Genomic DNA, 14,784 nt, shown 5'->3' with positions numbered 1-14,784 from the left:
TGGATTTTTAGATTGCAGGAAGAATGTTTCTTTAATACATCCTCTGTCCTCTTACCTTTAAACAACAAAACACCAACATAATAAAATAAAACACAATAACAACGGCAACCAGAAAGCTCCTCTTCAGGCGTGCTTCTCATCACGGAGGTGAGCAAACGAGGTCTGATAAGACGCTGGAAGTGGGCATTTCGGCTCCTCGTGGTACATCTTCTTAGAAAAACATATGACAAATGATGAAAAATGTTGCTTAACTTGCTTCAAATACGAATGTGGAGGAGCTATTCTTTCCTGTGTATTGTGCAGTGGGAAAGAGGGGAGAGGAGGGATGGAGAAACAAGGGAAATTAGTATTGAGTACCAACCACGTGGTTTCATTTAATCTTCATATCAATCCTGGAAGCACCGTCCCAATTTTAAAGGTGGAAAAAAATGAAGCTCAGGCTTAAGTAACTTGAAATAACTTTGTTTGTGGTCCAGAAGGTAGAGCAAGGGTTGAACTCAGAATCAGTGTGATTCTGCCGTTCATGCTTTTTTCTACATAACAGGTTGTAGGTAAGCAGCTCACAGGACAATCCAGTCCAGAGATGTGTGTTTTTGGACCACCCTGTATTTTAACATTTTTGAATATATTGCCAACGTTTACAATGTAGGAGATTTTACATCAAATTCCAGATTTCCAGCTTCTTTTGAAGATCTCTGGACCCACGTTTCTCCCCATGGTGACCACTGGCCAAGCTGAATCATGGCGAGCCCTTTAGAGAGACCGTGCCCCCTCCAGGCTGCCATGATCTCCGATCCTATCCTCATTTACATCCTCTACTTGGTCCTGCTGGTATTTGCATTTGCAATGCCCTAGGCCATGCTGATGCTCTACTGGTTTTCCTGGTTTCAGAGAGAAAGACTGCTGCCGTATGCAAAAGAAGGGAGCAACGGATACGAAAATCACAGATATGTCTCTTACACTCAATTCAGCCTCATTATTGCCCCGGAAAGGGGGCTCCCAGAATCTCAAGATGTCCCCAAAAGAATGTGCTTGTTTGTCCCAGGCTCCTCTGTTCCCAGTTATGTACTCAACTCTCTGTACTGTTTCTTAAACCACAGCGTCTAGTAAGAGTATCATTTAAGACTTTGTAACCTCAGACAATGGGCAAAAGAGTTTGTTCCTGTGACTGTTTAAACGGAGGTCTCAGGCATGATCAAACTCTGTGCTGTCCCAGAATCTCTGGCTAAGAGATCTCTCCATCCACAGCTGGATGCTACGGACAGAACAGTAAAAATGTACGTAGGCTAAACAGGCCAGACAGTGGGGATATAAATAGGCCAGACAGTGGGGAACCAGGCTGGGGATCAGGAACCCGTTTCCTGCTCTTGGTCCTGTTCTTATAAGGACACCAGAATGTAGGACATTACAGTGATACAGACCTGAAGAGGCAAGTCCGAAACTGGGGCTAGTAAGTTTGAATGACAGATGCAGGGGGAAATATGAAGGTCATTTTGAAGGGAGAGATTCATTCATTCAGTCAGTCATTTGACACATGTGCCTCATGTGTCCACTACATGTCAGACACATTTTAGGCCGTGAGGATTCAGGAGTGAATGAGACAGACAGAAATTCCTGCCATCACGGAGCTTACTTTTTTATAGGGAAAGACAGACCATAAACAACCAAACAAACAAGACTAAAAAGGAAATATATATAATGTCAGTTGATGATAAGGCTGTGGAAAAACTCAAGCAGGGCAAGGGAGTTAGGGAGCTTTTTCTGAACGCTCGTGAGGCAGATGCAGTGGAGCCTGGGGTGGGGGGAGGGGAGAACTGCTGGGCCAGTGAGTGAATTTGAGGGCTGGGACCCCGCACACGCGTGGGGGAGCAGGCCAGCCCATCCCTGGGGATGGTATAAAGGCAGAGACAGATAGGCTGGTACACGGGGTGACCGGACCTTCTATAGCCAGGCTGGTCACCAGGCTGAACACGGGGCCTGAAGGGAGGGGACAGCTCAGGAGCCGGGACCAAAGGCCCACGGAGAGGTCGGTAAGGGGAGACGTCTTTAGTTCCAGTAACTGAATCTAGAGGCCAGACCTTTAAACCATGAGACACAGGAGAGCTGGGAGTCACAAGGAAATGAAGACCGTGGAAGCTTCCATCAGAGCCTGAAAACCGGGGACGGGGTGAACCCTCTAAGAAAGAGGGGAGCAGAGAGAGGAGCCCGGGCCAAGAGGGCGCCTTGCAGGAACCCCCACCCAGGGAGCCGTGTGTGTGTGTGTGTGTGTGTGTGTGTGTGTGTGTGTGCGTGTGTGTGTGTTTGTGTGTGTGTGTGTGCGCGCACGCACTGGGGTGGAAGAGGAAGCAAAGAGCCTTGCTTTGTCTGTCGGTTCAGACCTACTTTCTTGCCTGAAGAAGTGGAGACAACGGAACCTGCAAAGGAGTGGAGAGCATCGCTTGAAGGAAGGAAGGAGCCGCCAGCTGGGCCACCAGCCTCGGGAGGCCACGCAGAGGGGGATGGTGGCTTCGGAAGTCTCCAGACTGAGAAGAGGAAGGTCCCCGGCTTTCGAGGGAACAGCTGCAGTAGAGGAAGGTGGGCAGATGCCAGTCGCGGGGGCTTAAGATGTGATTAAAGGACGGAATGGAGCCAGCACGTGGGTGGCAGGTTCCACATGTTGAAGTGGTGTCCCTACCGAGTGAACAAACAGAGGAAAAGCCATACGGTGCCTCCAATGACCAAGCAAGACCTTTTAAGGGAGTTGGAGGATGACATCAGGAAAGGGGCCCTTGGAGAGGGCGGGATGGTGGAGACGGTGGTCACCACGCCCACACGCGGCCCGGGCTCTTTCTGTCTGGGCTTCCTCCCAGCAGATCCGGCAGCTGCAGGACATGTCCAGACCCTTCACTTGTCTCCGAGCCTCCTGGCAAGATGGTGCGCAACAAGGACATGGGAAAAGGAGAAGCACGGTGTCCTAACATCTCCCAGATCTGTCTGGGTGGGAGCCTCCACGGCTGGCACGAGATAGCGTGAAGCAGAAGGTGTGGGTATCGGTCTTGTGTTGCTTTCCTCATTCTCTTTTTGACTTATTTCCCCACTTGTCCCTAAGTCTGGATGCAAACGTGTGTCTCTGGGGGGCGTTCTAACAGAGCTCTATTCAACATGAGAAGTCCGACGGTTTCCTCTTGCGGATGGTGACTTCAGGGCTGGACCCTGACTCATTTGGGAAATAATAACACATTGTGCTTTGGGTCCCAAAACATCCTCCTAGAACCACCTTACGAAGGCCTTCATGGACACGCATAGCCAAAACCTTCAGCCACAGTAGAGCAGAACCACTTCACGCCCCCCTCCTGCTATGTACTCCTCTTACGCTCTTAGAGAAGGTCTTATTAAACCTTTTAGAGCTAACGCACCAGTGAAAATGTTTACTCTGGGAAAGAACTTCTGTTTTTCTTATATTTTAAAGATACATGTACTTATTTTTTTATGCATTGATTAATTTATTCATCAATACGTTAAAGTGCAGAAAATAAAGTTTAAAAAAGATCGCCTCTCCACTTAAGGGAACAGCCATTTTCATGTAATAAAACAGATATTGCTGATAGTACGTGAAACGTGCCAATCCCGGTCCCATGTCTGATGTACGTGATCAGATTTAATCTTCAGAACAAATTGATGAGGGACGTAATTACTGTCCCTATTTTATAAATGCGGAAAAGGAGGCTCAGAGACATTCACCGGCCCAAGAACTGGTAAAGGGCAGGGCCAGGGCCCCATGGCCCATCTGCTCCCCTGAACGCATGTTTCTACATCATTGGGATCCCCTGATGGGGTTTAATGAGCATTTGTTCACCACCGCGGTGAGGAGGGGCTTCCCCGTGGGAGGAAATCCTGCAACCCATCCCTTCTCATCCTGCACTAGTGATGCCCTGATTCCAAGAGGACCTGGACTACCTCCATTCCTGTCTCAGGAGAGCCTCTGGGGGTGGACAGAGGCAGGAATGGAGCCTCCTGCTGGTGGGAGGCCGGCTGTGCAGATGCTCAGGGGCTCACAAAGCAGCCCGGTCCTGTCCCAGGGCCCCTGGAAGCCTGACCTTGCCCTTCACTTGCTCGGGAGGAAGGAGGGGCTGATCTTACCCTCCTCCCGTGAAAGATCCAGCAGGGGAGTGGGAAGTATCAGAGACCAAGCTGGAAGGGAAGCGGAAAGACCGGCACAGCAGGGGTCCAGGCAATAACCCGCCTGGAATTTGCAACTTGGAATGCTGGGGGGACGAGGGTCAGGGGTTCAGGCACGGGATGGATAAGGCTGGCTTCCCAGGCGTAGGATTTCCCAGGGAAAGTACTTCCTTAGCTCCTAGTGACAAGGTTTGGCAACAGCAGGAGCTGTGGTTTAGGTGGTGTCATTTCTGGATGATCGTTACATGAAAGGGAGCCAGGGTGCAGGAGTTTATGTTCCCACGTCTGACGATCCGTCCAGCAACACATGTGGCTGGGCTGTTCCTTCACACACTTTTGCTTTTGCTTTCCTGGAAGGAGTTCCAGTGTTATCGTTATGTTTAACAGTTATAAACACTCCCATGTATTACGAGCTTACTAAGCACCGGTTTCACTTCTCTTTGCCTGGGAAATTTGCGTTTATCACCCCCAACCAGGGCAATGAAAGCGCTGTACAAACACTGCTTTACAAGCTGGGAGTGACTTTTTAGTCTGCAGCTCCATTATAGCAAGTAAGCGATGTGGCCTCTCCGTCCCTGACTTCTCCTGGAGATGGAAGACTCCCCCTAAGGCAGAGGTAGTGACCCCAGGAAACTGAGAGAGCCTCTTCTGCCCTGTGTGGGGAGGTCTTAGGAGCGGGGAGAAGGTGTATGCTAGTGTGGCCCAGGGCACTCCCCACAGGAAGAGAGATGTTCACTTCCTCCTAAGTTCTGGGCTGTAGCCTCACTGATCACTGTCACAGCTCTTCTCATACCACAGTTTTTTGGCAGCCTCTCCCCCAAGACCGTGAACTTCTTGTAAGCAAAGTCTCTGTATCTTTTCTGTATCTCTGCATCCCTAGCGCCATGTCTGCAGCAGGGTCTGGTCCCTGGGGAATGCCCAGTGCATGTGTTTCTGACATGCTCAGGAAGCATGTGAGTAGCTTATTTTTGGAAAGACTTGACTTTTCCTTGGTTACAGTCTCATCACAAGTCTTTCCTCACAACTCTAGTACTTTTATGACAGTGGTGTGATCCTGCAGTGTTCTGTTAAGATTACTCACTACAGTTTACAACTTACTACGGACAAGTATCTCACAAATGGGGTGCGGGGGAGAGCCCGTCCTGCCTTTCCATGTGCTAATGTCTTTGCGGGTGTTCACCTGGTACTGATGTAGGACACACAGAAGTAGTTCTCCCTTACTAAGAAATGTAACTATACTATTTATCAGGTAAGTATAAACCTGGCCTCCGACCCAAAGCTTTAGGTATAGGAAAGGTTGGACTAGCATAGGCACCAATGAGTCAGGCTCCATCCTGAACCAATTAGTAATTTTGTACATTCAGCAACTTTTCTCCAATCCCTAATCTGCCCTGGCTTCCGGAAGAAAGTGAGCCAGTTTGGGCTTCATTATCAACTGTGTTAGAGTCCCTTTTTTGTCTTGAAATATATCAAGATGTCAAGAGTTCAACTACTGGAGCTCACCTTTCCTTGACTCCTAAGATGAAAAAGGCACTTCCTGGTGTTAGGGAATTACCTCGATGTTCTTTTTTTTTTTTACAGCATAGAGATTTTTTTTTGGTTTAAAAACATTTTTTTAACATCTTTATTGGAGTATAATTGCTTTACAATGGTGTGTTAGTTGCTGCTTTATAACAAAGTGAATCAGATATCCCCATATCTCCTCCCTCTTGCATCTCCCTCCCACCCTCCCTATCCCACCCCTCTAGGTGGTCACAAAGCACCGAGCTGATCTCCCTGTGCTATGCGGCTGCTTCCCACTAGCTCTCTGTTTTACATTTGGTAGTGTATATATGTCCACGCCACTTTCTCACTTCGTCCCAGCTTACTCTTCCCACTCCCTGTGTCCTCAAGTCCATTCTCTACGTCTGTGTCTTTATTCCTGTCCTGTCCCTAGGTTCTTCAGAACCTTTTTTTTTTTCTTTTGGATTCCATATATATGTGTTAGCGTACGGTATTTGTTTTTCTTTCTGACTTACTTCACTCTGTATGACAAACTCTAGGTCCATCCACCTCACTACAAACAACTCAATTTTGTTTCTTTTTCTGACTGGGTAATATTCCATTGTATATATGTGCCACATCTTCTTTATCCATTCATCTGTCGATGGACAGTTTAGGTTGCTTCCATGTCCTGGCTATTGTAAATAGAGCTGCAGTGAACATTGTGATACACGACTGTTTTTGAATTATAGTTTTCTCAGGGTATATGCCCAGTAGTGGGATTGCTGGGTCGTATGGTAGTTCTACTTTTAGTTTTTTAAGGAACCTCCATACTGTTCTCCATAGTGGCTGTATCAGTTTACATTCCCACCAACAGTGCAAGAGGGTTCCCTTTTCTCCACACCCTCTGCAGCATTTATTGTTTGTAGATTTTTTGATGATGGCCATTCTGACTGGTGTCAGGTGATACCTCTTGTAGTTTTGATTTGCATTTCTCTAATGATTAGTGGTGTTGAGCATTCTTTCTTGTGTTTGTTGGCGATGATAATGGCCTGGAATTCATTCAACATCCAGGAGGGTTTATTGAGCACCCCGGGAGTGATGCGGAAACACTTCCCAAGGGAATTGGTAATAGGAACTGGGTCTTAAAGGAGAAGTAGAATCTGACTGAGTGAGGTGGCTGGGAATAATAGTCCACCTTGGGGAAGTGACCTTAGGACGGGGAAGAGCCCACACACACTGAAAAGTGGGCATGTCCACCTGAATGGAGAGAAGGCTGGTACCTGGGGAACATGGGTGGGATGGAATGTCAGGCCAGGTATGTTGGCTCTGAGTGGCACACTGAGGTGTTTGGATTCTAAACCAAAATGTATCCTCAAAACAAAAAAAGGAGGACCTACTTACAGCACAGGGAACTCTACTCAATATTTTGTAATAAACTATAAGGGGAAAGAATCTGAAAATATATATATATATATATACACATGTATATATATCTCTGAATCACTGTGCTGTACACCTGAAACTAACACGACATTGTAAATCGACTATACTTCAATTAAGAGAAAAAGGTAGAACAATTTTACTGAGAGGACACTGAAAGCCAAGATAAATGAGAACAGTTAGTTAGAAAATGTTAGCTGGCTCCAGACGTAGAACAGAGACCATCAGACCTTGAAGGGGCCTTCAACTTCATCTGGTCCAAATGCCTATTTCCCAGATGGGGAAATTACAGCTGAAATAAAATCAAAACCTGCCCGCGTGCGCTCAGCGGATAAAGCCAGAGCTAGAAACTAGTGTGGTGTTTTTTCCCCGCCCCTGCCCCCTTAATAAATTCAAATCTCCAGGCTTAGACAAATCACATCCCAGGTTCCTCAAAGAACTCCCAGAACCCTTGTCAATAATGTTTGAAAAAGCATGGAGAATAGCGGAACTGTTAACAGACAAGAGAAGAACAAAGTTGTCCCGATTCTCAAAAAAGGGGGAAAGGGGCACATTATAAAAACGAAAAGCCAGTCAGCTTGACAATTATCCCTGGCAGAATATTCTAGAACAGAATTTTAAAAAGCTATTTACTCCACGACCATTATTATAATGATAGAAACGAAGGGGGAAATAACCCACAATTTGACCACTTTAACCCATCAACTGAACAGATTATTAAGTAGACTCTTTGTAAGTCTTTAGAAAAGCAGAGATCGCTCAGAGCCAACCCGAAATCTCAGAAAACAAAACACGTCTTCATTTATTCCTTTTTTGATGGGGATGTTGGACTAGTAGAAAGCAGTGACGTCAAAACCATACTTGCTCTTAGCGCGGCGCTTGACAAGATCCATCATAATCTCCTTGTGGCTAAGACGTGAACTGGCTCCCAGCCAGTGGGAACAGCCATGGCTGGTGTAAGAATTGTACCTAGACTGCTGATTAGTGTGTATATCAGCCTGAAAGGACGCTATGGTGGTGAGCCATGGAGGTCTCTCTTCACTCTTCCCTGAGAGTATTTTTGTCTTACAGGGGACACTTATCAGATTTTCACATGACATGGCCAAGGAGGAATAGCTAATATGAAGGACCCTTGCTGTGTTCTGTGAATTATGTTAACTATACTTTTCCCACAAAATTATCACGCTTAAATCGTACCACCCTGGGAGGCAGGTAGGAATGCTATCTCCATTTTAGAGATGAGGAAATCGATGGTTTGAGATGAATCGGTTGCTTAAGGTGACACAGCTCAGGAGGGGAGGGAACAAAATTTTGAATCCAGCTTTTTGTCTGGCACCAGAGTCGGAATGAAAAGATCGTGTGTAATTTGGACAGACCACAGCTATGAGCTGAAATCCACATGGTATCACAGAGCTTAACACCTGCATTTTAATTCTAAAAATCAATTGCATATCCAAGGATTGGGCCGATCCGACCTACCACACCCATGGGAATGACCTGGGGGTTTTAGTTGCCCACAGGCTCCATCGGGAAAAAAAAAACAAAACAAAACAGTGAAGAGAGTTAACCAAATTTTGGCTGCATTTATTGATAGTGTTTAAATCAAGGCAGCTAAGGGTCCTGCTGGCTATGGGATCAAAACATATTTGAAGATAAATCAGAGAAAAGTAACCAAGAAAGATGCAGAAACTATGTTGTATGAAAAATGGTTGAAGAAGCTGATACTATTTTAGGCTGAGAAGGCCGGAATCATCACATATTCAATGAGAAGTCATATAAAAAAAACAGCAGAACGGGATCCGGGAGTAGAAGTTATGAAGGGCCAGGCTTTGGCGCAATCCGAGGACGAACTTTCTAACTGTTGGAACTGTCCGGAAATATAAGACAGTGGTCAGTTTGCAGTTACCATGAGAGTTAAACAGACTGGAGAGCCCTCGTTAATGTGGAAGTGGTTACCGTGGGAGCTGAGAGGGAGACAGAGGCCACACGTTCTTCCCTCCAAACCCCAAATCCCGACCCCGCTTAGATGTTCGCTTATCGGAACTTGGTTAGTCGTTAGAGTTCAAATAGTGAATTATTCATCAACTGACCCTTCAAATAATCCTCACACAGATCCAGATTTGTTAAAACAATATGGTTTCTTGGGAAGTAGGAGAGTTCCTACTGTAATTCCTAATTTCATTTGGGGCTACCCGAATCCAGGTCAGCATCATCTCACTGGCAAAGACCCATCCGTATCAGAATAAGAATCTAAACCTTATCACCAACTCTGTTTTCGGACACTACTTAGTTAAGAGATTTATAGTTCTTTACTAATACTTTTACCCCGATGTATATTATACTGCTTTCATTCAGTCCGGACCATTTCGCTGATTTAGGGTAAAACAGTACAGTTAGATCATCGCTATTCCAGAAAGCTATTCTGACATGTGCCTGACAAAAGCTGATCTTGGTCATCCAGAAACAAAGGAATTCTCTGGTTTATTAGGAAGTTTGTGCTCACATTTTAACATCAGAGCCATCCTTGCCTGTCTGCCAGCGCCATCTAGTGATGCAATGAGCACATTTTTTCCAGCCTGGGAGTGATAACCCAGTTTTGAATAATCTAGGAGGGACCACCCTTCTTTTCTGGACCCCAGAATATTTGGATTGGAAGAAACCTCTTGGGGACAAATGTTTAATACCCGTGTATCATCCAGGCAGGCCTTCCCCAAGATCCCACCCAGAGATATCAATTTCTAGTCTAGTGTCCAGAGTGAGTATTAATCCAGGAGGCCAGAGCTCCCAGGAAGAGTGAAAATGAACAAATTGAATGGGAGAGATCATAGTGATTTTTCCCATCTATTTCTTTTCATTTCAATTTTTTTTAGAACTCAGGGCAGGTTAAGACTTGATGCAAAGGCTTGTGACCGGAGACTTGCAGAGATGTTGCAGAAACAGCCCTGGCGAGTAGGTGGCACTAGATAGGAAAATGCACAAATATCCTACAAAGCGGTGTAAGAACTTAATTTTTTTTTAGGGCACTGATTTTTGAGAAGTGGTTGCTGGGCAGATATTGTTCAAGTCTATGCCGATGACAAGACTCGTCTTAAACCGTTTCTTATTTAACCCACTGGGCTTTGAAGAGAAGGATATTATGTGCATTCCTGTTCTTGTTTCAGGTTATTCAGGATCGAGGATAATGTTGAGGATATTCTATCAAATTATTATAAGCGCAAGACAAGCATCCTCCCAAATGCTACATGGAGATGGAGGTGTTTGGATTGGATGATGCTAAGATCCCTTTTCTCCTCTGAGAGTTTCTTATTTGGTGATTTGAGACCATCCACAAGATCGATAAGGTGTGCCTTTGTATTAGGGGCACCCAGCCCGTGAGATCCAGGACTCGGCAGGGTAAGAGCCTCCTTGTTGCTTTAGGTGCACAGGTGAGTCAAAGCAAGGTGAACTGGACCAGAGATCTGATCGCTCCTGATTCTCAGCTACTTCCTGTCCCTTGCATTCTTTACATGGTTTATCTTATGTCTTTGTCAAGTCTTACATGTGGCTCTCTTTTTAGTATCCTCCAGTAAATGAAAAGTTCCTCAAAGGCACAGAGTGTATCTTTTGCTTCCTGTATCTCTTCCCTGACATATCTGACCCCAGCGTCTCCTTATGGCATCAAATCATGGGCTGTGAGAGCTGGCAGCCACCTTGGAGATTACCTCGTCCACTTATCTCATCAGATGAGAAACACAGGCCCCAAAAGGGATGTGACTTGCTTAACACCATTCAGCTCATCAGAACCAGAACTTGGATCAGCCCCTGAATCTCCTGACTGTCCTAGACATTAACATGGCACATCCCATAGTGGCAGAGAGGCAGGACGCCTCCCCACCCCCAGCTGGGAGCAGCTAACCACGAGCAAGAAACTGCTCCAAACCCTCATGTATGTGAATATTGCCTTCTACTCCATAATATGTACGTGTTTGTTTTAACATTAAAATGTTAGAATTATTTTTTCTCGTAAGGAAAATTGATACTGAAGTTATAATGGGAAAGAGTCGTTTGTCTTCCTTGGCATAAAGCTGTAACCCTCAGAGTCAAAGCAGAGTTGTAACTTTTGTGCTTGGAGCTGAGGAACCGTGAACATCTTTCTGAGTGTGGCTCTGCGTCCCTGAGGATAGAGGTCAGGAGGAGGGGAAACCAGGGAGGGGAAAGCCAAGATCCTATCTTTTTAAAAAATTGATTGTTTTAACAGCCTTATTGAGCTATAACTCACATACCATACAATTCCTCCATTTAAATTGCATAATTCAGTGGGTTTTGGTATAAAGGTGCTTTGTCTTGAGTGAACAGCTACAAACACACATCCCCACACAGTGCCTGATGGAGGAGAAGGAAAGGCGAGATCTAGTTTTTAAATGCAATTTACGCTCCACCCTGCCTCCTCAAGATCTGTAGGGCGTTCTTAATCCACAGAAGCACCCCTTCACTGCTCCCCAACTCCCCTTCCCAAGCTGAACGGAAGCTCTATCCATAGACAATTATTTAATTTTCTGGGCAGAAGCAATGGACCGCAGTGATGAACTTGCAGGAGAGGCAGTTCTAGGGTTGGTAGAGAAGGGAGCAAAGGGCCAGGGAGAGGGTTGTAGGTGATAAAGCAGGGAAAAACACTGCTTTTTTAAAAAGAGCATAAGTTTGTCCTAGCGGACTACTTGAATTCCAATTGCGATTGGGTGATGGGGCTGGTTGGGGGATGGCTAGAAACCACGCAGAGTAGTGATTAGGAACACAGGTTCTAAGGCCAGGAACCGAGGTTCAGATTCTTGTGTTTGGACAGGTTCAATCATATCTCTGTGCCTCAGTTTCTTTTCGGGTAGAAGGGGTTAAAGAGAGTACCTACTTCACAGGGTTGCTGTGAGAATTCTATTTGTTAATTACATAAAGAGCTTATAACAGTGTCAGGCCCTAAGTTCGTGTTATACCAGGCCCTGTTCCATCTGCACACCTTCTCCTCAAACACATACACACACACACACATGCTCTCTCTCTCTCTCTCTCTCTCTCTCTGTCTTAGGAACTCTGACCAGCTGTTCCCTCTGCATGGAATCCTCTTTGCCCAGATATCACTCAGCTTGCTCCCTTACTTCCTCAAATCTTAGCTTCTCAATGAGGACCATCTTAAATACTCTCACCATCCCTTACCCGTATCTGTGTTTTTTCTGTAGCTCTTATCACCTTACAGCATACTATACAACGTGCTTGTTTATTACATCACGTTATCTGTGTCCATCCCCCCACACCCAAGCCCCAAGCCTGCCCCACCTCACCTTCCCCAGCACGTAAATTCCACAAGGGTAGGGATTTTCCTCTATTTTGTTCACTGATACAGCCTAGGAAGCTGGGGACAGTGCCTGGAACATTGAGGGAGCTTGCTAAATATTTGCTGAATGAAGAACCGAAGAGCAACTCATATTAGATAATCTGCTGTGGTTTCCTGACCTCCCTGGATGTGATTCTTAGGAATGTCTGCAGTGACCCAAGCGCAGGCGGGACACCCTCCAGCTGCCCTTTCCACCACTCAGGGCTTGTACTTGCCTCTCTCTCTCCTAGTGACCCAAGCGCAGACGGGACACCCTCCAGCCGCCCTTTCCACCACTCAGGGCTTGTACTTGCCTCCCTCTCTCCTAATTTTAAAAATGATATCCTATTGACGTGCTTTCCTGCTTCCCGCTTCTCACCTTGAAGCTTCTCAAACGCTAAGTCGTCTCTGTTCTCTCTTTCCAGATCATTCCTATTAAGTTCTTTTTGACAATGCGATGACCAAAACCCTAGAGTGGCATTCCTGGAAGGAAAGCACCAGCCAGGAATGTCACAGCCCGAGAGCCTTTTCAGAGTTCTCCATCCTCTAATTAGGATGGCCACACATCTCAGCTGCCGCTTTGGACTGTGCTGTGAGCTGCATGTTGATGTCTACATCTTCCCCCCCCCCGCCGCCCCCCCACACCCAGCAGCAAAAACTAATCATCAGTGGTATTTGCAAGAGAGCCTTTCCGTTCAGTATGAGTGAATTATTTAGCTCTTCATTTTTTTTTCAGTTGAATTTAATTCGTTGTCCTGTTTCCTAATTAGGAAGATTTACAGGATTCATTCTGATTTTTTGAAAAAAAAAATTCCTTCCTAGGGACGCTTATCTCGGCTTCAGCAAATGTTTCATCTGCTTATCTCACCTCTTAATTCCTGCTGGAGTTGTTAACTGTCAGGCTCCAGCAGCAGGGCTGATTCTGGCGCTGCCTCACTGTTGGCTCTTTTTCAGACTGAGGCTGGGTCTTTATATTCAGGGCCGAGGGGCACAAATGCAGCTTTTTCTCCCTCACTCCTGGACCCTCTCGCGGCCCCTCATCTCTCCCTGTGCCTCTTCTCGTCTCCTGCTTCCCCCTTTCTGTCGAAAACAGCCTGTCCCCCATATACATTCCTAGCTAGCCCCCTCCATTTCTGGCTGTCCATGTGGCCGTTAAAAATAAAAACAATTATGAAAATAACATTTTTAAAATAGATAATACTATATAATGCATCTCACCAGTTACTTGGTTCTTTTTTCTCTTTCTGTTGTCTTAGGGGAGGTAGAATTCCCCCCCACACACACAAATTGACCTTGCCATTCTCTTCTTTCATCTGCCTGTTTTCTCCATCTGATTATTTTCTTGCTTTCCAGACATAAGATAGGTCTCCTCTGCTCCATTTCCCCCCCTCTCCTTTCCCCTTGGGCAATTCCTCCCTGCTCTCCTAGCATTCCAAGATCTAATCAACTCAACCAGGTGTGAGGGAGGCCGCCATCCCTCAGGATCCCTGGGCTGAGTTTAGCGTAGTTTAAGTTATCATCACCCAGAACACACACAGGACACATGAAAGATAAAGGAAAATGTCTTCTATTTGTCTGGCTTTCCTGAGAAAACTAGTGACCGTGGTCAGGATGCATAGTTTCTACAGCTGTGGCACTTAGCCTGGAACGATGATGCAGAGGGAAGCCGTCCCAGCCCCAGACCGTGTCACAGAGAGTCATCTCTTGGAAGACCATGAGAGGCTGAGCCCCATGTCTGAACCCTCCCTGGAAAAAGTTATGGGAAAGTGTATAACGTTGTTTCCTATGAGAACATTCTAGAAAGTCCCAGATCCATTCCACTTCTTCAGCAAAATAAGAGATGGGTTATCATCAGTTATGAACCCAAATACCTAAGGGGCCCAGGAAGGTAATTTAAACAAGGAAAAGAGATACAGGTCAGGTAACTCAGGTAAAGCTAAGAACCCGTTCCCAGTCCAAAGGGGTCAGTATGACCAGTCGTTGGCATAGGAGGATGGTGTGTAAGGGAAGCTGGAGAAACACATTATTTCATGTGAAATTTCCCAGTTTTAAAATGGTGGGCACTTATCAAAACTTTTAAAATACTTTGTGGGCTAAAGCTCATTAGCTGTTTGTGACCCCTGGACTAAAGGATCTAAGGTCCCTTCCCACACTTGCTCTCTAACAGTGGTCATAAATCCAGAATAATAAGAATAAAGATAATTACCAGACTTTTCACAGCTCTTTTCAGTTTATGAAATGTGTTCTCTTCATATTAGGGATATGGCAGTATATTTTAAAAACATATCCACCTGAGATATATATCCACATCAGCTGTGTTCTCTCCATCTCCCTCTCTGACCACCAGCCCAGGCAACCGC

Source organism: Delphinus delphis, chromosome 11, assembly GCF_949987515.2.
Source record: "Delphinus delphis chromosome 11, mDelDel1.2, whole genome shotgun sequence".
Classification (NCBI taxonomy): Eukaryota; Metazoa; Chordata; class Mammalia; order Artiodactyla; family Delphinidae; genus Delphinus; species Delphinus delphis.
Note: the sequence above shows the minus strand (reverse complement) of the source record.